Below are 26,144 nucleotides of genomic sequence, written 5' to 3'. Positions count from 1 at the left end.
ATCTGTTTTCAAAACATCATTCAACCTTGTACTACAAATTCCCTAACCTAGTTTCTCCAAAGCTTTTTTGTTTAACTGTATTCAACAACAACAACAACAAAAATCTCACAATTACAACTAGATTGTACTACACAGCAATCTTTGGCATATCTGTACTTCGAAGAGATTCGTAATGTCTGTCAGCTGTCTATTTAAGAGGCCTAGGTGTTACTCTTCTGTTTCTCCTCTAGAACACGCACAAATGACTGAAAACAGGTGAAGTGAATCAGTTATTGCAGAACTGTCTGGAAGGGGAGAGGGTTTGGTCACCCCATAGGCATATACAATGGGTACAAGTTGAGTACTCCTTATCAGAAATGCTTGGGACCAGAAGTGTTTTGGATTTTGGATTTTTTTAAAAATTTGTAATATTTGCACTATCTATACTTACTGGTTCAGCAACTCAGATCCAAAACACCTAATGAGCATTTCCTTTGAGCATCATGTCGACACTCAAAAACTTCAGGTTTTACAGCATTTCAGATTTCAGATTTTTGGATTAGGGATGCTCAACCTTTACTGGTAAATTGAATAGAGAAAAAAACAGTTTAATGTGGTGGTAAAGAGTTCAGAGTCTAGCCTAAAACAGATGATCTAGGTATTTTGTGCAGATTAAATCAGAGAAACTCAGGTATGTGGTGGTATTTAATGGTACCTGCTTAGCATCCCATCGTCACTGTCATTTTTATAACTTACAAATTAGTTTTACGTGCATTATCCCATCTCTGTGATCCTTACAGTAAGTAAAATCATTCCTACTTACAGAGAAAAGATAGGTTCAGGGAGATAAATAACTTGCTGAATTCCATGTAGCTATTATATACGACAAACTAACACCCAGGTTTTCTAATCCAAAGTGCAGTGTTTTGTCAGGTATACCATGAGCACATATGTTAAACAGGAAACTGGAAGTTATTTTTTATTGAACCCCGTAAGATCTTTTTTCATCTTCATAACTCTGAAAAAAAAAAAAAAATGAAGCGCAAAGTTAAGAAACTTGCCTGAGTTGGCCGGGCATGGTGGCTCACGAGGTCAGGCGTTCGAGACCAGCCTGGCCAACATAGTAAAACCCTGTCTCTACTAAAAATACAAAAAATTAGCCAGGCGTGGTGGCAGGCACCTGCAAACCCAGCTACTCAGGAGGCTGAGGCAGAACAATCACTTGAACCCAGGAGGTAGAAATTGCGGTGAGCCAAGATCGCACCACTGCACTCCAGCTCAGGTGACAGTGCGAGACTCCGTCTCAAAAAAAAAAAAGAAAGAAACTTGCCCAACTTAACACAACCAGTAAGTGGCAGGTTTGCTGCTGACAAAGCCCAAATTCCACTTGTTACTGCATGTTAAGGCGCTGGCAGCAAAGTAATGAGATTAAAAAACAGAAAGTACTGTGTCCCTTTTTACACTATCGCTTTTCAGCCAAAAAAAAAAAAAAAAAAAAAAAAGCTCCCTCTTCTATCTATAGATTCTGCTTTCTGATGCTGGAACTGGGATGCTGCTGACAATATGTCCTTCACCAGCTGGTTCCTGGAGAGGCTCTGCCAACTGGGGAACTAGAGAAAGCTGGAAGAGGGGAGAATGGACTTTCTTTTTCCCAATTTGGTTCGCTGTTCCTGTCAGTTGCCTGAATGCCACTGGCATTCAATTGGCAGCAGCAATCTACACTCTCTGCTTCCTTCCACACTCCCAGAACCAACCCCATGGAATCCTTTTAGGCCCAGTGGTGCCTACTACTCAGGATCTCAGTCCCAGCTCCTCAAAATCCCAGCTTTGCACTCCCCTCAGGCATCAGCAGTGGCTGGGTTACCTCCCCCTCCTAAGAGGATCTAAAAATATGTAGGTGACTTTTTGGTTGGAATAATGTCTGGGATATGACAGGACATACGGTTTGACCAGGGACCAGGAGAGAAAATGCAATGTGCAGGGACAATCCTTCAAAATAAAGAACCAAATGCTAACAGTACTCTCCTTGTTGAGAAATACTGGTTCTTTTTTTGTGGGGGCAGGGGAAGATAATTTCTTTTTGTCAACTCGATTTGTAGAGAAACACTGATTCTTGCCTAGTTTCATGTGCGTCCGTTTGAAGAGACCACTAAACAGGCTTTGTGTGAGCAATAAAAGCTTTTAATCACCTGGGTGCAGGCGGGCTGAGTCCTAAAAGAGAGTCAGCGAGGGGAGATGAGGGTGGGGCCGTTTTATAGGATTTGGGTAGATAAAGGAAAATTACAGTCAAAGAGGAGTTGTTCTCTGGCGGGCAGAGTGGGAGTCGCTAGGTGCTCAGTGGGGGAGCTTTTTGAGCCAGGATGAGCCAGGAAAAGGACTTTCACAAGGTAATGTCATCACTTAAGGCAAGGACCGGCCATTTTCACTTCTTTTGTGGTGGAATATCATCAGTTAAGGCATGGACCGGCCATTTACACTTCTTTTGTGGTGGAATGTCATCAATTAAGGCGGGGCAAGGCATATTCATTCTTTTGTGATTCTTCAGTTACTTCAGGCCATCTGGGCGTATATGTGCAAGTCACAGGGGATACGATGGCTTGGCTTGGGCTCAGAGGCCTGACATTCCCACCTTCTTATATTAATAGGAAAAATAAAACAAAATAGTGTTGAAGTGTTGGGGCTGCGAAAATTTTTGGGGGGTGGTATGGAGAGAGAGAATAGGCGATGTTTCTCAGGGCTGCTTCAAGCGGGATTAGGGACGGCGTGGGAACCTAGAGTGGGAGAGATTAAGCTGAAGGGAGATCTTGTGGTAAGGGGTGATATTGTGGGATTGTTAGAAGAAACATTTGTCGTATAGAATGACTGGTGATGGCCTGGATACGGTTTTGGATGAATTGAGAAACTAAACGGAAGATACAAGGTCCCAATAAAAGAAGGAGAAAAATGGGTATTAAAGGACAGAATTGGGAGGACTCAGGACATCCAATTAGAGAGTGCCCAAGGGGATTCAGCATAATTACTTGCTTGGTTGGCAAGTTTTTGGGCTCTATCCTTGAGTTTTTTTATGTTGTCATACACTAGGCCAGATTGATTTAGGTAAAAACAACACTCTTCATTTAAGAATATACAGAGTCCTCCTTTTTCAGCAGTGAGTAAGTCAAGGCCTCGGAGTTGTCCTTGGAGGACAACTGCAGCTGAAGAGTCAACTAGGGCCTGGAGGACTGATAAAAGTTTGTGATATGTCTGTGATGCTAGCAGAGAAGTCATTAGTCAGGCTACAGAAGGTCGTGACAGAGGTTGAAATGCCTGTTATTCCAGTACCGAGAGCAATAGTGGAGGCAGAAAGTCCTAAACCGACCATCAAGGGAATTAGTGGAATAACTTTTTTTGTCGTGTCGGTGTCATGAGGGGAACAGGGAGCTCTTTGGTCCCATTTGCAAATTGAATTTTGGGGATAAAGAAAACTAGTGTGCATGTGCCTGTCTAATTAGCAGGTAGACACATGTAGGTAGAGGATCCACAGAGGAAGAAGAGACCTTGAGCGACACAAAACTGGAGATGTAAAGTAAAAAGGTGAGAAGGAGTGCTGAAAGGGGTATCATACTTCATTACTATCTAATGGTTCCTTTGTAGTTCCAGCTGGTCAAGTGGCAACACTATTAAATCTCTAAGAAGAAAAATTATCTTGATCAAACTAATGTACGAATACAATTTTACTTTTTTCCCCTTCCCACCTGACTGCTTTAAAAAGGAATTGTTTTGTTAACCATGGTGCTTGTACAATGCAAAAGCAATTTTTAAAAATCAATCATTGCCACTTATGTAACTATTTAAAATTTTTTTTTAATTCAGGGTACAAAGATTTCCCCTAAGATCTCAGGAGTAGAGGCTCTTACACTAAGCATATTCTATCTTCCCTGCCACAAAAAGTTCAGGGGCGAGCTGGTCTAATAGTCTCAGGACTTTGACTGACCCTGCAGTGACAAAGTCACTCTCTCAGACTCAATATGAATAAGGCAGTCCCAGAAACTGCTGGCAGCTATGTTGGGCCCAGAAGGAGAACCAGAAGGCAGAGCCAGGAGACTGAAAGAAGCCAGATACCGGGAGACATCGATGAGCCACTCAAGCAACCTTGTCTGAAGCCTCAATTACTTTGGAACTCTTAAGAGCCAATAAATTCCATTTTTTAGGTCAGAGAGAGTCAATTTTTCTGTTACAACCAAAAATATTCTAGCTAATATAGCTAATATGAGGATTAAAGGGAAAGGCACACTTGAGTATTCTGGGTTAGATTAGCATAAAATTAGCAATTCTGAATAAAGGCAAATAAATGTCTTACCAGAAAAGATACTTGATAACATCTGAAAAGAAAACACAGGCTGCTATAAGTGCTATTTTTAAGACAGCTAAGGCCCGCACAGTGGCTCTCGTCTGTAATCCCAGCACTTTGGGAGGCTGAGGCAGGCAGATCACTTGAGGCGGGGAGTTCAAGACCAGCCTGGCCAACATAGTGAAACCCCATCTCTACTAAAAATACAGAAATTAGCCAGGCCTGGTGGTGGGTGCCTGTAATCCCAGCTACTTGAGGCCGAGGCAGGAGAATTGCTTGAACCTGGGAGGTGGAGGTTGCAGTGAGCTGAGACTGTGCCACTGCATTCCAGCCTGGGCGACAAAGCGAGACTGTCTCAAAGGAAAAAAGAAAAAAAAGGCAGCTCAAATAGTATAAATATTGACTTAACAATGTTATCAGCAACTATACAATTTGTCACTATTTATCTTTCCTTGCCTCTTCCCTCCCAAATTTGCTAGATCCTAAGTCTTTCCCACCTCCGTTAACAGCCTCTTTACTTGGTGTAAAATCTTAAAAGTCCCAGGTCTAAAATCTTTTTTTTTTATTTTCAGAATATCGCTACACAGATGTAACCAGGCCTAAAATCTCAAGTCATTCTTGACAACTCCCTCTTTCCTTCTTGCATTCCATTTCCTATCTGTCATCAAATCCACTGGTTGTACCTGCAGAATCTATCCAGAACCCACACACTTCCTACTACCTCCACTGCTCGCTCTGGACCAAGCCACTAACCCCTTTGCCTGGATTGCTGAAGGCACCTCCTAACTGGCCTCCTGCTTCCACCTGTGCCCACTATGGATTTGCAACACAGCAGCCAGAGTAATCCTAAGAGAAAGCATGTTAAACCACATCACACCCCATTCAGATCCCTCCAACGGTGCTCCAACTCACTCAGACAAAAAGCTAAAGTCTCCAGTGGTCCACCCTCCCTCCGTTCCAGCCTAATAGGTGTTCCTTGCACCTGCCGCTCACAGTCCTGCTGCAGGACCCTGGCACGTGCAGATCCCTATGCCTGTAATGGTCTTCCCCAGGACTGCTGCCTTGCCCCTTCCAAGCACTTACTCAAAATCCCTTTCTTATTTACAGGCTTCCTGCCCACCCTATTTAAAACTGTAATCCCATCCCCATGCCTAGCACTCCTCTCCTTTCTGGCTGTTTCTTTCTCTTTAGCATTTGTCATGCTATATAATTTGATATAACTTTCTGTATTTTATTGCCTGCCACCTGCTCTAGAATATATGCTCCATGAGGCCAGGAGGGTTAGTCTGTTTCACTCACTTTATATTTTTAGCACCTGGAACAGTGCCTGGCACAGAGTCGATACTGAATAAATATTTGTTGAGGGAATGACTGAATAAAGCAGAAATTAAAACGTTATGCCAATTCCTTTCACTTTTATATACAAACCAGACTTTCCCAAAAGAGCAGTACAGTGGATAAACTATCCCATTTCCCTATCTCAACACAACTGAAATGATATAAAAACCACACCACTTCCTTTTGCTCACTTCCATCCCTGACTTGTGTCAAGATCCGGTGAGGAAAAAGTTTCCACTGTTTTCATGGATATCCTCAAGTTTGAGATATAAATTAAAAGGGCTTAAGAAAGGCTTGTATAAGTAAATACCACATCCCCAAATCTAAAATGTCTAAAATGTTGCTTAAGGCAAACAATGGCTTGGTTTATGCTTTTACAGTACCACGTTATACCAAGTTAAATAATTATGGAAATAATTACAGACAAAAAGAAAATGAAGTCTTTCTTTGGGTACAAACAATGTGGTCTGACAAAGGGAACTTCAAAGCATGATCTAAATTCAACTGCAATCTTTCAGTACATAAACAACACACTGAAGGTTCAAAGGTAGTATGTGTACGTAAAATTTAAGTCTCTAACTGCCCTGAATAAGGGCAGAGGGTGTTAAAATAGATTTTTAACAATTCTTCCCTGACAAGCATGACCAAAAAAGGACAGCACAGAAAACTAAAATCTTACAAACCCATAGGTTTAAGAAAGAACTCCCTCAAGATGACAGATTCCTGCTGTACGCACGTGAAGCTCAAGAACTTGGGAACCTAGAAGAGTTTCCCGCCTTGGGAATGAAATATCTGTATTTTATTTTCTTCATTCTGCGTTACAACATCTTTTCAGGTTGAAATGTACTGGTTTAGGGTGTTGTAAGAAGTTCTAGGCCGGGCGCGGGGGCTCACGCCTGTAATCCCAGCACTTTGGGAGGCCGAGGATGGTGGATCACGAGGTCAGGAGATCGAGACCATCCTGGCTAACATGGTGAAACCCTGTCTCTACTAAAAATACAAAACATTAGCCGGGCGTGGTGGTGGGCGCCTGTAGTCCCAGCTACTGGGGAGGCTGAGGCAGGAGAATGGCATGAACCCGGGAGGTGGAGCTTGCAGTGAGCCGAGATCATGCCACTGCACTCCAGCCTGGGCAGCAGAGTGAGACTCCGCCTCAAAAAAAAAAAAAAAAAAAGTTCTATGGCATGAAATGGATTTGACATTTACTTGTCCCTGCTTTCCTTTTAGCATCTTTTTTTTTTTTTTTTTTTTTTTTGATATGGAGTCTCATTCTGTTGCCCAGGCTGTAGTGCAATGGCACAATCTTGGGTCACTGCAACCTCCACCTCCCAGGTTCAAGCAATTCTCCTGCTTCAGCCTCCCGAGTAGCTGGGACTACAGGCACATGCCACCACACTTGGCCAATTTTTGTATTTTTAGTAGAGACAGGGTTTCGCCATGTTGGCTAGGATGGTCTCAAACTCTTGATCTCTGGTGATCCACCAGCTTCGGCCTCCCAAACTGCTGGAATTACAGGTGTGAGTCATGGCGCCCAGCCCCGTTTAGCATTTTTCTTTAAGCCCAGGTACCTTTCTGATTTTTTCCTGGGATTTCTAGTTTAAACACACATCAACTTGCCTTTTATTTCAAAGAAAGGATTGTTAAGTAACATATAGCATTGCCTTACATATTGTTAAACTTTCTATAGATATATAAAAACTTTACTGTAAAAACTTTACTGTTTTTATATGTATAATGCTTTAATTTTGTTCACATAACACTGTGAAGTATTTCCATGATAGATACTTGTAGTTCTTCTTAATTCATTTTCATTGTTATCTAGTGTTTTATCCTATAAATATTTTATGGTCATATTTGCTCATTCTCTTGTTGATGAACATTTTCTTCTTAGAGATAGGGTCTTGCCATGCTGGTCCAGGCTGGAGTGCAGGAGCTATTCACAGGTGCAATCAGATTGCACTGCTTCGGCCTCCCGAGTAGTCCCAACTACAGGTGTATGCCACAGTGCACAACCATGTTGATGGACACTTTAGATCATTTCCAATAATTTAGTATAAGCAATGCGGCAATAAATAAACTTGAAGAGATGCTTTTGTTGTTGTTTGGGCTGATAAAACTGTAGGCTGGATTTGCAGAAGTGGGATTCTAGGTCTAAGGGAGGTTTTGGTTTTTTTGAACAATACAGGTTGGAACTGCATGGGTCAATTTATATGCAAGTTCTTTTTGTTTTTTGAGACGAGTCTCACTCTGTCGCCCAGGCTGGAGTGCAGTGGCGCAATCTTGGCTCACTGCAACCTCTGCCTCCCGGGTTCAAGAGATTCTCCTGCCTCAGCCTCCCAAGTAGCTGGGACTACAGGCGCATGCCAGCAAGCCTGGTTAATTTTTATATTTTTAGTAGAGATGGGGTTGGCCAGGCTGGTCTCGAACTCCTGACCTCAGGTGATCCACCTGCCTCAGCCTCCCAAAGTGCTGGGATTACAGGCATGAACCACCACTTCCGGTCTCTTGTTTTCAGTAAGTATAGCAATCTCTTCATATTGCAGGCAAACATGGGCTGAAAATACAGTATTTAGCTGGGCGCTAATGGCTCATACCTATAACCCCAGCACTTTGAGAGGCCAAGGCAGGAGGATCACTTGAGCCCAGGAGTTTGAGACCAGCCTGGACAATGTAGTGAGACCCCATCTCTATACTTCAAAAAATAATAATAATAAAAGAAAATAGATGATTCACTGTCTTTGGTGCCTTTGTCTTACATTTAAGTCTTTAATCCATTTTGAGTTTATTTTTGTATATGGTGAAAGACGGGTACAGTTTCACTCTGCATATGTATATCCAGTTTTCCCAGCACCATTTATTGAAGACTGTCTTTTCCCCAAAGCATGTTCTTGGCGCCTTTGCCAGCTGGCTATAAATATGTGGATTTATTTCTAGGTTCTCTATTCTGCTCAATTGGTCTACTGTCTGGTTTTATGCTAGTACCATGCTGTTTTGGTTACTAGAGCTTTGCAGTATATCTTGAAGTCTGGTAGTGTGATGCCTCTAGCTTTGTCCTTTTGGCTCAGAACTGCTTTGGCATTTGCAGTCCTTTATGGTCCTATATTAATTTTAGGATTTTTTTTCTATTTCTATGAAGACTGTCACTGGTATTTTGATAGGGATTGCATTGAATCTATAGCTTGCTTTTGGTAGTATGGTCATTTTCACAGTATTAATTCTTCAAATCCTTGAATATGGATGTCTTTCCATATTTTGTGCCCGCTTCAATTTCCTTCATCAGTGTTTTATGGTTTTCCTTGTAGAGATCTTTCACCTCCTCGGTCAAATGTATTTCATTTTTTGGTAGCTTTTGTAAATGGATTACTCTCTTCATTTCTTTTTCTGCTAGTTCATTATTGGTGTATAGAAACACTACTAATTTTTGCATATTGATTTTGTACTCTGCAACCTTACTAAATTCATTTATCAGTTCTAAAAGTTTTATGGTGAAGTTTTTAGGGTTTTCCACATATATGATCGTGGCAATTTGACTTCCTCCTTTCCAATTTAGATGCCCTTTATTTCCTTCTCTTGCCTCATTGCTCTAGCTAGGACTTCCAGTCTTCATCTTTCATTATATCATTTTGCAATTCCAAATGTAAAACACTGATATAAGCACAATTTAAAAATACTGAAGAACAAAATAATAAGTTTAACAAATAGAAAGATGAATCATATTACGTACAGAAAGCTTCAATATAAGGTATGTCAATTGTTCCTAAATTAATTATAAATTTAATGAAAGTCTTTATCACATTAAGGAAGTTCCCTTCCTAGTTTGCTGAGAGGTTTCATCATGGAGTTAAATTTCATCAAGTGCTTTTGCTTCATCTAGTGATATGAGCACAGAGTTTTTCTCCTTCAAAATGTGCAAATGAATTAATAAATTAATACTAATTCATATTAAGAACTTTACTGAATAAACCATCTGTGGTGGTTTTTAAATATGTCCACAAACTCTTTCATACTCTTCTTTTTAAGAGGTGGAAACTAATTCCTTTGAGTATGGGTTAAACTGAGTGACTTCTTCTAACAAACAGGATAAAGGAAAAACTACAGGCTTCTGCCTGTAATAACAGCACTTTGGGAGGAACAGGCAGGAGGACTGCTTGAGACCAGGAGTTTGAGACCAGCCTGGTCAACATAGCAAGACCCCATCTCAATTTAATTTAAAAAAAAAAAAAAAGAAAGGAATAAAGTAATGACTAGGTCTTAAAAGGCACTGCAGCTTTCTCCTTGTTTTTGTTTTGGATCACTAGATCTGGAGAAAGCCAGCTGTCACAGTGTAAGGACACTCGAGCCTATGGGAAGGCCCATAGGGTGAAGAACTGAGGCCTCCTGCCAACCACCATGTGAGTATGCCACGTGGAAGTGTATTCTCCCCGAGTCAGGCTTTCAGATGACTGTAGCCCCTGCTGACTTCCTGACTGCAACCTTGTGAAACATAAAGATTAGAACCACATCCAGCTAGGCTACTCCTGAATTCTTGTAAATCAGGGTTTCATGTCATTAAGTTTTGGGATAAACTGTTATGCAGCAATGATAATTAACACACTTATCTTGCATTCCTGAGATAATTTCAATTTGTCATTATTGTATAATAAATAATGTATTCAGTCTTTGACCCTAGTTCTTGGGAGAGAACCTCTAATTCGTGGAATTTCCTTGGTAGTAGGAATGCCTTTGTTACTCATGAGCCTCATGGATCATTCCTGAGATTATGCTAACAATGGACTCAGAATGGGGGAGATTATGCTAACAAGATGACTCAGAATGGGGTCTGCTCACCAGAGAGGCCACCATATGTAGCAGGATGGGGTTTGAGCTAGCTAAGCCTCTAAGGAAGAAAGGAGAGAACACTGAAGGTTTGAGTTCAATCACATGGCCAATTATTCCATTACACCTACATATAAAATCTACACACACCATAGCTCAGGTAGGCTTCCTGATTGGTGAGCATACTGATGTGTCAAGAGGGTGACATACCCTGATCCCAGGAGAAGAGAGCACAGCTCCATGTTAGGAACCCTCCCAGTCCCCTGTATCTCATTTGGCTGGTCCTGATCTGTATTCTTCATAATTAAAGTGTAACTTAAGTATACCACTTTCCCAAGTTCAGTCAGTTAATTTATAAATTATCAAACTTGAGGGGATTCATGGGAACCCTCAGATTTGCAGCCAGTTAATCAGAAGAACAGGTGGTCTGGGGACCACCAAATTTTTAACTTGTACTCGCAGCAAGGGCAGTCTCGTTGGGAACTGCACCCTTAAACCTGTGGAGTTTCATGCTAACTCTGTCAGAACTGTATTACAGTCAGCATTATAGACATGAGATATATACATATAAAATATTTAAACATAATACTGGACTTCTTTTGCTTCTATCTTGTTAGATTTTACATAAGCAAGACTGGTCTATAATTTATTTCATATTAGCCATGCTTGGTTTTGGTACCAAAGTTATACTAGTCACAATAAACTGAGGAACTTTCCTTAATTTGCTATTCTCTGGAATGGCGTGTGTAAATCTGGACATACCTACGACATGGATAGTTTAAAAGAATTCACCCTTAAGATAATGTGGGCCAGGTAGGGAGATGGTGCCTCGGGGCGAGACTCTGGAGCTGGTCCCGACCCCGCAGACTACTCTCTCCCATGGCTGACTGCCCTGGGCTGCAGAGGGCCAGGGATCCCACCATTCTCGAAATGCCACAGGTACTAAACAGAAAAGTACTTTGAAACAAGAAGATGCTTCTAAAAGGGGAAGTTCATTACACCTGCTCACTACAACGATGTAGTGAATGAACGTTCTATTGTCAAACTCTGTGGTTATCCTTTATGTCACAAGAAGCCTGGAATTAAATATAAAATTTCAAAACCAATAAAGTCTATGATATTACTGAAAGAAAGTCTTTTTGCAGCAATTTTTGTTATGAAGCATCTGAGTTTTTTGAAGCACAAATTCCCAAAACTACAGTACGGTAAGAGGCATCCAGATTTTCAACTGCTAAAGGAAGGGCAAAGTGGCCATTCTGGAAAAGAAATACAGTTATGCAGTAAAGCCATTAAAACATCAGATATCAACAATCCTAGCCAGTTTGAAAAGCAGTATGAATCTTCTAGCAATTGTTCTTCCAGCACTCATAATGACAGCAGCAGTGATAATGAGCAAGACTTTGTTTCCTCCATTCTACCAGGAAACAGACCAAATTCAACAAGTATTAGACGACAGCTGCACCAAAAAAGCATAATGAAAAAGAAAGCTGGTCTCAAAGCTAATGCCAAACACAAAGAACAGACAGTAGTGGATGTCACTGAGCAGTTAGGCAATTGCAAATTAGATACTCAGGAGAAAGCTGCCACATGTGAACTTCCTTTACAGAAAGTAAATACTCAAGAGTTCTTCAAATAGTACTTTTTTGAAAAGTACTATTTCAAAAAATAGAAATACGATTTCAAAAAATAGTACTATTTCCTGAAAGATTAAAGCTTCAGAAAATTCTGAAAGTAAATACAGTAGGTCAGAAATAACTCTAATAGGCATAAGAAAAGTATGGAGCATTTTAACAGAAAATTTGCCAAATCAAACCAAGTTTCTAGGTCAGTGTCTAGTTCAGTGCAGGTGTGTCCTGAAGTGGCAAATAGAAACTTACTTAAAGTTTTGAAGGAGACTTCGATTGGGTGGAAGACAGAAGAAACTCTGAGGTTTTTGTATGGCCAGAATTATGCTTCTGTGTGTCTGAAACCTGAAGCCTCTCTGGTTAAAAAACTTAGCGATGCAGGGTGCGGTGGCTCACGCCTGTAATCCCGGCAGGTTGATCACCTGACGTCAGGAGTTCGAGACCTGACGTGAAACCCTGTCTCTACTAAAAATACAATAATTAGCTGGGCGTGGAGGCAGGTGCCTGTAATCCCAGCTACTTGGGAGGCTGAGGAGAACTGCTTGAACCCAAGCAGCGGAGGTTGCAGGGAGTGGAGGTTGCACCACTGCACCCCAGCCTGGGCAACAGAGGGAGACTCTGTCTCAAAAAGAAAAAAAAAAAAAAGAAGAAGAAGAAAAAAGAACTTAATGACATAATCTCAGACCCAGATAGTCATTCCCCTGCCTGGAGGGAGTCTCAACAGCTTAGAAGAGTCTTTACCTTTTAGGTGCTCAGATACAGCCATTAAACCACTGACGAGAACTTGGAAAAAGAAACTGAAAAGTTAAATCTGAGGATCAGGGAGTTTTATAGAGGATGATATGTTTTGGATGAAGAAACCACCAAATCACAAGACTCAGAAGGGATACGTCTTAAAGACAATGAGCTTTTCCAGGTCGTTAACATTTGGAAAACTCATCATAGCAAATCTTGGAGCAGGAAGTGTTGCGGGAAGTCAGAGACCCCAAACGGAGGGAGCGGCTGAAGCTATGGCAGAAGAACATGGATTGTGAAGATTTCATGGACATTTATTAGTTCCCCAAATTAATACTTTTATAATTTCTTATGCCTGTCTTTACTGCAATCTCTAAACACAAATTGTGAAGATTTCATGGACACTTATCACTTCCTCAATCAATACCCTTGTGATTTCCTATGCCTGTCTTTACTTTAATCTCTTAATCCTGTCAGCTGAGGAGGATGTATGTCGCCTCAGGACCCTGTGATAATTGCGTTAACTGCACAAATTGTAGAGCATGTGTGTTTGAACAATATGAAATCTGGGCACCTTGAAAAAAGAACAGGGTAACAGCAATGTTCAGGGAATAAGAGAGAGAACCTTAAACTCTGACCAACGGTGAGCCGGGTGGAACAGAGCCATACTGCTCTTCTTTCAAAAGCAAATGGGAGAAATATCGCTGAATTCTTTTTCTCAGCAAGGAACATCCCTGGGAAAGAGAATGTGCCCCTGAGGGTGGGCCTCTGAAATGGTCCCCTTGGGTGTGGCCGTCTTCTATGGTCGAGACTGTAGGGATGAAATAAGCCCTAGTCTCCCATAGTGCTCCCAGGCTTATTAGGACAAGGAAATTCCCACCTAATAAATTTTGGTCAGACTGGTTGCTCTCAAACCCTGTCTCCTGATAAGATGTTATCAATGACAATGGTGCCCGAAACTTCATTAGCAATTTTAATTTCACCCCGTCCTGTGGTCCTGTGATCTCGCCCTGCCTCCATTTGCCTTGTGATATTCTATTACCTTGTGAAGCACGTGATCTCTGTGACCCATACCTATTCGCACACTCCCTCCCCTTTTGAAAATCACTAATAAAAAATTGCTGGTTTCACGGCTTGTGGGGCATCACGGAATCTACCGACATGTGATGTCTCCCCCGGACGCCCAGCTTTAAAATTTCTCTCTTTTGTACTCTGTCCCTTTATTTCTCAAACCGGCCAACACTTACGGAAAATAGAAAAGAACCTACATGACTATTGGGGCAGGTTCCCTGATAAGGAAGGATAATGAAGAGATAATTGTTAAATTTTCAGTAGTTTCTTTAGTCATTGTGCCTTTTGGTTTACAGTGCCATCTCCACAGTTGGCATTACTATTTTACAGATAAGTTGAAATTTGCCCCTAGTAAATTTTCATAAATGTGCAGTATTTTTTCTAATGTAAAAATAGCCTAAAATGGTGGGACAAAGTTTTCACTAATTCTTCATATAATAAATGAAGTCTCTGAAGAGTCCTGTTTTTTTTTTTTCTTAGAAAAAAAGATCATCTGGGCCAAAGGCTTATCTCTGAGTATATGAAAGTGGGGGGGTCTTTTAATTACAAATCCAATTTCTCTAATAGTTACAGAAATATCCAGGTTTTCTATTTACTCTGTGTCAATTTTCATTGCTATAATTTTCTAGAAAATTGACATTTAAATTGTAAAATTTATTGGTATAAAGTGATTCAAGATATTTTAAAGACTTTCTTCTGTATCTTCCTTTTATATCCTCAGTATTATTTGTACTTTATATTTTTTCTTGATCAATCTTTCAAATAGTTTATTAGCCTTTTCATAAAAAACAACTTTCAGCTCTGTTAATCCTCTTCAATGTATCTTTTTTAAAAAAATTCATCATTTCAAGCCCCAATTCTATCACATTTATTAGCTAGAGGCTTGGATAAGTTTCTCTCTGTGCCTAAGTTTCCTCTTGTATAAAGTGCACATAATAACAATACCCTCCTCATAAGGCTTTGTGAAGATTAAATGAGATAACCTTTGTAAAGAACATGGAACGGTGCTTGGAATAGAGTAAGAACTCTAGAATTGTTAGCTTTTATCTGTATTATCTATTTTACTTCACTTGAATTTACTGCCGTGCTCTTTCCCTAACTTAGATTAGCTTATTAGTATTAAAATCTTCTTTTCAAATATGAATATTTAAGGCTTCAGGGTTTCACACACGTTTTAATATGTCCTAAGTTTCTTTTTCTTTGAAATAAGGTCTTGCGCTCTGTAGTCCAGGCTAGAGTGTAATGGTGTTATCATGGCTCACTGCAGACTCAACTTTGCAGGCTCAAGTAATCCTCCCATCTCAGCTTTCTGAGTAGGGGCTACAGGGGGACACCACTGTGCCGGGCTAATTTTTATTTTTTTTTTTTGTAGACGCAGGGTCTCACTATTTTGCTCAGGCTGTTATTTTCTCTATTGTTTTGTTCTAGGTGTTCACTAAATTGATTATTTTATATTTAATCTGTGGGATTTACAGAAGTGTGTTTTTAAATTTCCAAATGTGTATAGTTTGTTATTCATTTCCTACATGCTTTCTTGCCAGAAAACATGGTTGATTTTATTTGAAATGTATAAGAACTTGCTGTATAGCCTAGTAAATGGTCACTTTCATAAAACACTCCACGTGTGCTTGAAAGAATTTTTTTTTTTTTTAAGAGTTGTGAGGGGTATTTCAGACTTTTCTTTTTTAAAGGCAAGGTCTTGCTCTGTTGCCCAGGCTGGACTGCAGTGATGTGATCACTGCTCACTGCAGCTTCCAGCTCCTGGGCTCAAGCCATCCTCCTGCCTCAGCTTGTCCAGTACAGGCATCTGTCACCATGCCTAGCTCGGACTAACTTCTAAAACCAAATGACCTTGCCATTCTCTCTGCTTAAAAACCTAAAAAATATCCTCATTTCATACGATAAAATTAGTAACGCAAGACTTTTTGTCATCTGACAACTGCTGAGGCCTCTACTACTCTCCTCCCCTCTCCTCCATACCCTTACGATGCTCCAACTCTACCAAAGTCAGTGCAGCCGCTCTCCCTTCACAGGCACTCCTTCCAGGCTTCCATTCCTCTGCACAGCCTTTGTGTCTTCATTGTTCTTTGCCAGAGTAACTACAATGTTCTCTTCAGGACTTGATCTGCGAGTTCCCTTGTGTATGCAATCCTCGATCCCAACTCATTAGGCTGCTTGAGGAGTCCCGTTCAACTTCCAGTACACCTGGCACACATCACAGCTGCTTTGCAGATCTTGAGCAATGTTCACTCAAAAATGACTTGATGACTTGGTTATGTGCCATGTACTGACTATCCAATGGTAAATAAAACAGACATGATTCCTCCTCTTATAAAGCTTAGTCAGCTGATTTTTTTACTTATCTTGCAGCAATGTAATTGCCACTGTCTAGCACATTTCTAAGCAAAGGAATAAAAATGTTCAATAAATAAATTTAAGGAATAAAAAATAGTAATATCTTGCTAAGGGCAATATATTTGGGGAATTAAACCAACCATAAAACCATAAAATGCACTCTAACAGTTCTTTGTAAGTATAATGGCATCTAAAAATATATCTCTAGATCTTACAGTAACGGCCAGTTACTACTGACAGTGCTAGCTCAAGAACTTCGTTCCCAAAATCACCATCCTTTTGTGATTTCTAGACATCAGAGAACAGAAATTTAGACTCACATCATAAAATAGAGGACCTGAATATACTTAAAACCTCTTCTTTCCAAAATATTTCTGGTTTATTTCATATTTTGAATTAGCTTAAAACTTTCAACTATCATGAATAGTTCAGCGCTAAGTTTACCGGTTTTTTATATTATGACATAAGAAATCTAATAATATAAAGCTGTATTCATAATTCTTTCTCATATTGGTACTGAACAATGCACCTACTTTATGTAAAAACAGGCTTATATTTCCTGAACATGTAAGGGCTGTCTTTAAAAATTATCACCTCAAAAAGGAGAACTTTAGGCCAGGTGTGGTGGCTCATGCCTGTAATCCATCTCAGCACTTTAGGAGGCTGAGGCAGGAGGATCACTTGAGCCCAGGAGTTCAAGACTGTGGTGAGTCATGATCATGCCACTGCACTCCAGCCTGGGCAACAGAGCAAGACCCTGTCTCAAAACAACAACAACAACAACAACAAAACTTTGAGCTAAATTAAAGGACTAGTTCTAAAGACTAGGAAACGTTAAAATGGGTTTAAGTAGCCAATCTAGTGAATTACACCCTCACTGGGCAGAGCTGGCTAGCTTGCAAGCTGGCTAGAAATGCAGAATCCCAGACCGTGCTGAATTAGAATCTTCTAACAAGACCCTCAGGTGACATGCACGTACACTAAATTTGAAAAGCAGTAGATAAGACCACCTTTATTTAGCTGCTTAGTCTACCCTGTTTAAGCATCCTGGAAATATTCACTTATTGAGCAATGAACTTTTTTTTTTTTTGAAATGGAGTCTGCTCTGTCACCCAGGCTGGAGTGCGGTGGCGCTATCTCAGCTCACTGCAACCTCCGCTTCCCAGGTTCAAGCCATTCTCCTGCCTCAGCCTCCCAAGGAGCTGGAATTACTGGCATGCACCACCATGCCTGGCTAATTTTTGTATTTTTAGTAGAGATGGGGTTTCACCATATGGGCCAGGCTGGTCTCAAACTCCTGACCTCAAGTGATCCACCCACCTCGGCCTTCCAAAGTGCTGGGATTACAGGCATGAGCCACTGCACTTGGCCTGAGTAGTGAATTTTTTTTTAACTTCCACTCCCCTACTCTCCCCACCCCAAAAGAGAGCAAGATGCTTTCTGGATGCTTCGTAGTATTTACTTACTCACCCAAAATATATTTATTGTTCATACACTGTGTTAGCTGCCATAAACTGTTACTTTTTAAATGGCACAGGTAAACGCTAATAAAATTCAGATGAGGAAAGGAAAGTTAAACTAATATTTACTGAGTGTCTACTATGAGGATGTGATATCTAGGAACAACATTCCCTGGTGTCTATTATTTGCCAGGCATTGTTCTAGATACTGCTCAAAATAACTTTATGCAATCATGAAAGTCTCTAAGTTACTCAATAAAGTAGCCACTAACCATATGTGGCTACTCAGTAGTCAAAATACAAGTGGCTAACGACAACCATATCGGATAGTGCAGTTCTAGAAGCTTATACTTACTACCTATTTGATTCACTGACCAATCCTGACAAGCCAGTGTAAATGTGGATCTAAGGCACAGAAGTTACTGGTAGACTATTGAAAATGGAATGACTAGTAACAGAGCACAGAAGCTGCAGTTCAAATCCAAAGACATGGGAAAAGAAGATTAATTCTAGGCAATTGGATCAGATAAGCCTTCATCAAAGTGTTGGCATCTAAGCTCACACTTGAATAATGGACAGATTTCAACATACTAGGATGTGAGAGAGGCATTCCAGACTGGGAAATCCAGAGGCAAAAGCACCAAGTCAGAAAAGCATGGTAAAGATAAGGACTAGAGTGAGATCAGTAAGACTGAAAAACAGCATTACTATATAGTTTTATATTTGGTTTATCTTACCAATTATGATTTTTCCTAAAGAACAAAGGAATAAAGAATGATTAAGTGTAGGCAGGAATTAATTCATAAGATTCTCAAATGCTAGTGTAAAGTAGCCTGAACTTTACTCAGCAGACAAGGAGAAATCACTGGAGGTTTCAGAGCAAAGAAGTGAGTGCACCATGGTTTAGAAAAATCACTCTTGAAGCATTACATGGGATGAAAGGGACAGGGTGAGGTAGATAAGCCAAAGGGTAATTACAGTAGTTCACACAAGAAGTAACCATCCCAACCAAGAGGCAATGAGAATAGGGAAGTGGAAGAAAACTATTACAGAGGGGGCACTGACAAAATTTAGCAACTTCTAGATCTGATAGAAAGTAGAGATGCAGTTGTCATAGGTGGTTCCCAGATTTAAATCCTGGGTTGCTGGAAAAATTACAGACCATCAGGAGACAGAGGTGCAAGAAGCTTTTGAAAACATACAAGCAGCTCTAACTAAGGCTGGGAGAATAAACAAATGTGTTCCTACTGTTCCTAAATCCTCAGAAACAACAGAAAAATGTTTAAAAATAGAAGAATATTATGTGTAACCGAGATGGAAGACAAGAATGGGTACCAAAGGCAGGAAGAAAAGGTAGTATGTTAAAAGCAAAAATTATTAAATATATAACAAAAAAGTGGAGTTAATTTATAAAACCAAAATGCTGGCTCTTTGAAAAGACCCATGAAATTATCTAGAAAGTTCAATATCCCTAGGAAGTCTAAGCACAAAAATAAAGAACAAATAAATAATACGAAGTACAAGGAGGCCTACCAAAAATAATTATAAATATTCAAGCATAATATTAAATAATAGTTAACACTTAGAGCTCTATAGGCCAGGCACTGTTCTACATACTTCATATGTTAAATTCCTTAATCTTCACACTAACTTTATGAGAGGGATATTCTCATTAGGCATAATTTTATAAGAATAAATCTGAAAATCAAGAATAACTGTATGGACCGGGCGTGGTGGCTCACGCCTGTAATCCCAGCACTTTGGGAGGCCAACGCAGGTGGATCATTGAAGTCGGGAGTTCGAGACCAGCCTGACCAACATGGCGAAGCCCCATCTCTACTAAAACTACAAAACTTTAGCCAGGTGTGGTAGGCGCCTGTAGTCCCAGCTACTTGGGAGGCTGAGGCAGGAGAATTGCTTGAACCCGGGGGGCGGAGGGTGCAGTGAGCCAAGATGGCACCACTGTACTCCAACTTGGGCGACAGATGGAGACTCTATCTCAAAAAAAAAAAAGTATCATTTTCTATAAAGATATTAATACAAAAATCAACTCAACAGGGAATGGAATACACAAACAGACCAATAACCTAAGAAACAGAGGTCCCCAAGATGGCAGTTGGATGGAGGGGAAGGAGGGTGGTGAGGAGGGCAATGGGGTGAAGGGTGGGGAAGAGGGACTAAAAGGCTTTGGTGCATAGTGTTTAAAATTTTACATAGGAACTTACTAATAGGCTGCTTACATAATCTTTATACACACACATACACACGTATGTGTGTATTTTTAAATAGAGATGGGGTCTCGAACTCCTGGCCTCACGCAATCCTCCCACCTTGGCCTCCCAGAGTGTTGGCATTACAGGCATGAGCCACCTTGCCTGGCCAATATATAATCTTTTAAAAATAAAAAAAAGATCATTTTAAAAAGAGGCAATGAGGAAAAAGAAAAACAAAAGGGGCAATGAGACGTTCCCTAACCCCTGCCCTATAAAAGACAGAGCAGGGAAGGGAGAAAGAAAAGGAAGGAAGAAAGAATACATAAGATATAATCAGAGGTTAAACTGGAGTATCTGTGACACCGAGACTGGAAATTACCTTTCACAGTTGAAACCATAAGACAGTAGTGCAAGAGAGAAATTATTAGGCTGGAAGATAAAGTTAGGAATTGAAGTGTAGTAACAGAATATGAGGAGAAAACCTCATATTACCTGAAAACCTTGTGGCATGCTCTCCCCACTATACCATATGGAGCTGCAAATTCACAAACCACCGTCTGCATCTAAAAGTACCCCAAATGGGCGAGGCGCAGGGGCTCACGTCTGTAATCCCAGCACTTTGGGAGGACAAGGTGGGTGGATCACCTGAGGTCAGGAACTCGAGACCAGCCTGGCCAACATTGTGAAACCCCATCTCTACTAAAAATACAAAAATTAGCAGAGAGCAGAGCGAGACTCCACCTCTAAATAAATAAATAAATAAAATTAAAGCACCCAAACTGGAGAGGGATCAAAACCAGAAGTAAATCCGCTAAGCTTAAATTAAGAAAAAATAATAGTATCTTTAAAACTTAAGAGGAGACAGTCTGAATGGAAGAGAGTGGGACTAAACAGCCTCTTTTTCTGGAGTTGCAGAATAATCAAAAAGCCTGAAAGCGAGACCTGGATGACATTTCTGAGACCAGGAGTTCTAGGTTTCTCTACAGAAGCAAGTGGGTGTGTGGTTAATTTTTTTTGTGTGTGTGGGCGGCGGGGGACAGAGTCTTGCTTTGTCGCCCAGGCTGAAGTGCAGTGGCGCAATCTTGGCTCACTGCAACCTCCACCTCCAGGGTTCATGCCATTCTCCTGCCTCAGCCTCCCGAGTAGCTGGGATTACAGGCATGTACCACCATGCCCGACTAATTTTTGTATTAAAAGGGGCCAAAAAGGAAATAAGAGACCAGAAGCCTGGAGAAGAGGCATGCTGACGGCCCTAAGGGAGGGAACACAAAGTGCCAATCTTTATCTTGTGCCCAACACAAGGCACCTCCCACAGAAGAGGCATTCAACTACACCCCAAGGACAGACAGGATGGCTTGTCAGTGCTGTCAGCCAGCTTCTTCCCAAGGCTGGAGTACCAGGCCCGTCAATGGAGCCTGTGGAGTGACAGAGAGGAAGGCTCTACATAGGCCCAACAGCATGGGCTCCCTTCTTATGAAGGGTGACCTAACTACTGCCACTGCCAAATGCCAGCTAACAAGGAGGGTGCAGAACCAACACTCCAGATGCGGGCTTGCCTTCCCTGCCCAGAGAACACCCTACTGCCAGCACAACTGAGGGCTCTTAGAGCATTCTCATATGAATGTTAAGGATGGAAATAAGAGCTCAGGACCAGCTGCAGTGGTAGGGATTTTAACCCTCTTGTTTCAGAGAGAGATATATATATATATATATATTTTTTTTTTTTTTTTTTTTGAGATGGAGTCTCGCTCTGTCACCCAGGCTGGAGTGCAGTGGCACGATCTTGGCTCACTGCAAGCTCCACCTCCCGAGTCCACGCCATTCTCCTGCCTCAGCCTCCCGAGTAGCTGGGACTACAGGCGCCCGCCACCACGCCCGGCTAATTTTTTGTATTTTTAGTAGAGACGGGGTTTCACCGTGTTAGCCAGGATGGTCTCGATCTCCTGACCTCATGATCCACTCGCCTCAGCCTCCCAAAGTGCTGGGATTACAGGCGTGAGCTACTGCACCCGTTAGATATTTCTTTTAGTGATTATAATCAGCCACCAATCTGCAGGGTCAGTGACAGAGTAGATCTAATGGGGCATGAGGGAATCTCACTGGTAAAAGGGGCAGACCACAGCAGACCTTCGTGGTGCTCTGCAGCTCACCCCTCTCCGCACTGTGGCTCTGGTGGGCAGGTCTATGTGGCATGCACAGCACCTGACTCAAGTGGGAGTGGAGGCACTGCTCTGTTTTGTTCCTCGGAGACTTTGCAAACCTAAGGGAGACTGCTCAACAGCATGGAGGCACAAGCACAGACCTGCCGGAGTTAAAGCTCACGGAGCAACCTTCAATTAACAACAGGTGAAAGTTGGTGCATGCATGTCTCAGGCTCCCTGTCCTTTGGTGGGACAACAGTGAGGTACATTCAGAAGACACCCACAGGGCTGAAGCCCAGCTGCCCGCAGGGGGAACTGGATCACCCACTTAATGAAACTTCACTCCCTTCTCTGTCTCACTTTTCCCATTCTCTCACTTCTGCTTTTTGGTTCATCTCCCAAATAACCTATCAGCCAGTAAGTCTTTTTCTCAGGCTCTTCTTTCAAGGGAACACAAACTAAGTGGTAAAGTCAAGATTCAAACTGAAGTCCTCTGGCTACACTGCCTGTGCTTTTAAACAGAGTATGCTGCACTGGGCACAGTGGCTCACTTTGGGAGGCTGAGGTGGGCAGATCACCTGAGGTCAGGTGTTCAAGACCAGCCTGGCCAACATGGCGAAACCTCATCTCTACTAAAAATACAAAATTAGCTGAGCGCGGTGGCGGGTGCCTGTAATCCCAGCCACTCGGGAGGCTGAGGCAGGAGAATCACTTGAACCCAGGAGACAGAAGTTGCAGTGAGCCAAGATTGTGCCATTGCACTCCAGCCTGGGCAACAAGAGCGAAACTCCGTCTAAAAAAATAAATAAATAAATAAAAAATAATAGTTCAACACAAAGCCTGACTTAAAAAACAAACAAAACACAAATGCCTTCCTTCCTCAATAATGTAATGTCTTCCAGTTTTACACATGTATAATTATAATTATAAAACAATTAGTGATTATTTTCAACAGAGAGTATTAGACTGTTTCTAAATATTGCAAAGTTCTAAATCAGTCATCAGTTAACAGTTGATAAGAATTTTAATAAATGCATTTTAAAAGCCAGTTTTATATAATTAACTTACTGCCCTACTATACAATATTTCTCCAATGGACAGCACCATAATAATGCCTGTCTGTTAATATGGAACCATCGAATTCTACTTAATGAATTTTTCACAGGTCCCCATTCCTTAAGCAGTAATTCTATTAAAACAAGATACCATCCTTTGGTAATGGTGTCAGAATTATACCTGTAGAAATACTTTAAACATTCTTAAGTTTTACTAAATCTTACATAGCATTTAACATGATAGCAAAAGAGATAACTATGAACAGAATACAGTTTATTTCCTTAAAAACTGCTTTTGTAAAAGAGGTCATACTTTGCTTTTTTCATAAAATCTCCCTTTGAATATGTTAAGGCTGGAAAAATAATGCCAAAAAAAACCTTGTTGCATATAAACAAATTAAGAGACCAACAGTACAGTAAAACATAAATTTTAATGTTTCTCTACATTTAGAAAAGTAGGATCCAACTTACCTTGGCTACTAATGAGGCCAACATTATCCCCACCATCCAGGCTCAAAATTCGGGCGGCATCATCTCTTTCCAACATCTAGTCACACATCAGTGTCCCTTCTTCTGCCGCAATACCTTTATCATTGAGTCTTTCTTTTCTATTTCCACAATCACCACCCTGATTGAATTCTGATCAGCTTATGCCTAACTAGTGCCACAATTTCCTCACTCGGCTCCCTACCTCCTCACTTCATTTCTCTAATGATGTATAGTTTATATATCACTGCTAGAGTAATTTCCCTAAAAGAGCTTTCTTCACATCATACTTCCTGCCCGTTCTAAGACCTTCACCACATTCCTACAAAAACATTCATTTTCTATCCATGCACTTTTCCAGAAATATCCTTTACCCATCTAAATTTTACTCATCTTTCAAAGCTCAGCTCACATAACCTCCTATGTTCTACCTGTGCTTCTCAGTTACAGGACCCTGACTAGAAGCAACAATTTACTCCTGTGGCTTTCCTCACTTTTGCATGGCAATGTTGGTTATCATTACTTATATTACTTATATACATACCTTGCTAACTGGACTACACACCAAGGGTGGGGAGCAGGTTACTTTCTGATTCCTCCTTTGTGACTTCTGCCACATAGTTTAATAGGCACCAAAAAAGTAATATCCTGTAGAATAAAAATAAGTGCTTTGGGGGCTTTAGACTAGGAAAAGACATATATTTAGAGTCAAAGCAATACAGATTAGAAAGAACTTCAGGAATGAATTGGCATTTGAGATGGGGTTTTTAAAGTTCATAGGCACTCCACAAGAGAGAGAAAGGGCCAAAAATATGCCAAGAGAAGAGAGTAGAGAAAAGGAAGGACAATTTCAAATCACCAGCTGAAGAGTATAGTACATAGGGGAATAGAAGAAAATTAAACATTTTCTAAACAACCAATGCTTAAACGGGTAAGTTGACCCCCATCTTAAGTTGACAGCTTCATTATTTCTTGCTTGAAACAGTTAAGAATAGCCTAACTTGTCTCTCTAGTTTTAGTTTTTCCTTTTTCCAAACTACCATTCATATCACCAACGATATGGTTTGGCTGTGTCCCCACCCAAATCTCCTCTTGAATTGTAGCTCCCATAATTCCCCCATGTTGTGGGAGGGACCCAGTGGGAAATAATTGAATCATGGGGGCAGTTTCCCCTATACTGTTCTCTTGGTAGTGAATATGTCTCACAAGATCTGATGATTTTGTAAGAGGTTTCCCCTTTCACTTGGCTCTCATTCTCTCTGCCTGCTGCCACCTAAGATGTGCCTTTCACCTTCTGCCATGATCGTAAGGCCTCTCTAGCCACGTGGAACTATGAGTCCATTAAACCTCTTTCCTTTACAAACTGCCCAGTCTTGGGTATGTCTTTGTCAGCAGCATGAAAACTGACTAACACAACCATCATATTAATTTTAACAAAAAATTACGATCCAAAATATCTTTAAATGTTAAAATTTTTCAATGACTGCCCATTTTTCACAAAATAAAGTCTAGACTCCTTGCCATGGCATTCAAAATTGTTCATAAGGTCCTTTCCAGCCTTGTCCCTCAAACTCTCTCTCCTATTCTAAATTCAAGCCATACAAAAATTATTCTATCTTCTGTACATTCTATACACTTTCAAGCTCTGCCTCCACCCCGCTCTGGGCTCTGCATGAAATTAATTCCCTTGCCTTCTGTAAGTATGGAAAACACTCAAACTATTTTTCCTCTGCCCTCTCACCAAAACAATCAACAGGGAAGACTTTTCTTACCAAATGTGTGAGGGTTTCTCCCCACCAACAAGCAAGCAGACAATTCTGCATCAGACACCAGCTGGAACCTCCAATTAAATTCCGACACTACCCACCTGGAGACAGCATCAGCTCCCACAGGTTGAGGGATCCATCCTCAAGACGGCCCCCACTTCCAATGCCAATGGCAAGCCCAGGTTATTTTACCTGTGCTTCTGACCAACCGGCCATAAATCCAGGTACCCACAACCCCTTTTTCAGGTTCTATTAGTTTGCTAGAGCGGCTGACAGAATTCAAGGAAACATTTATGTTTACAGGTTTATTATAGGGGATGTTACAAAGGATAGATAGAGATGTACAGGGCACCAGAGCCTGCACATGTTCAGCTATCCAGAAGCTCTCTGAACCCAGTTCTTTTGGATTTTTATGGAACGTTCATTCTGTAGGCACGACTAATTAAACCACGGGTCACTGGTGATCAACTTAACCTTCGCCCTTCTCCCCTCCCTAAATGTTGGGGGTTGGTGGGGGCGGGAACTGAAAGTTCTGAATCTAATCCTGCCTTAGTCTTTCTGCTGACCAGCCCCCATCCTAAAGCTACCTAGGGGGCCGTCATCTACCAGTTAACTCACTAGCATACAAAAAGACATCACTTCAGAGGTTTCAAGGATTTTAAGAGTTGAATGCCAGGAAATGGCATCAAAAACCACATATGTATTTTACAGTATTACACTTTCCAATTTCCATTCAGCAATCTTCTATTCATCCATCAAGACTCTGCTCAAATAT

The 26,144-nt window shown here is 41.0% G+C and overlaps 1 protein-coding gene and 1 pseudogene across 5 annotated transcripts in view; one reads left to right on the top strand and one right to left on the bottom strand.

Annotated features, from left to right (window-relative positions):
• Positions 1 to 26,144, bottom strand: part of BMPR1A (bone morphogenetic protein receptor type 1A) — a 169,105-nt gene that overhangs the window by 57,539 nt on the left and 85,422 nt on the right. Inside the window, exon 3 of one of the 5 annotated variants that reach the window (XM_019034832.4) lies at positions 24,148 to 24,251. The exons of the other annotated variants lie outside the window; for them this stretch is intronic. The gene's annotated coding sequence lies outside the window, so the exon portion shown is untranslated. The remainder of the gene's footprint in view (positions 1 to 24,147; positions 24,252 to 26,144) is intronic. 5 annotated transcript variants of the gene reach the window in all.
• LOC109028473 (putative RNA polymerase II subunit B1 CTD phosphatase RPAP2) lies at positions 10,500 to 12,098 on the top strand (annotated as a pseudogene).

The sequence above is a fragment of the Gorilla gorilla genome, chromosome 8 (genome assembly GCF_029281585.2).
Source record: "Gorilla gorilla gorilla isolate KB3781 chromosome 8, NHGRI_mGorGor1-v2.1_pri, whole genome shotgun sequence".
NCBI lineage: Eukaryota > Metazoa > Chordata > Mammalia > Primates > Hominidae > Gorilla > Gorilla gorilla.
This window is presented reverse-complemented; position numbering and strand designations above follow the sequence as displayed.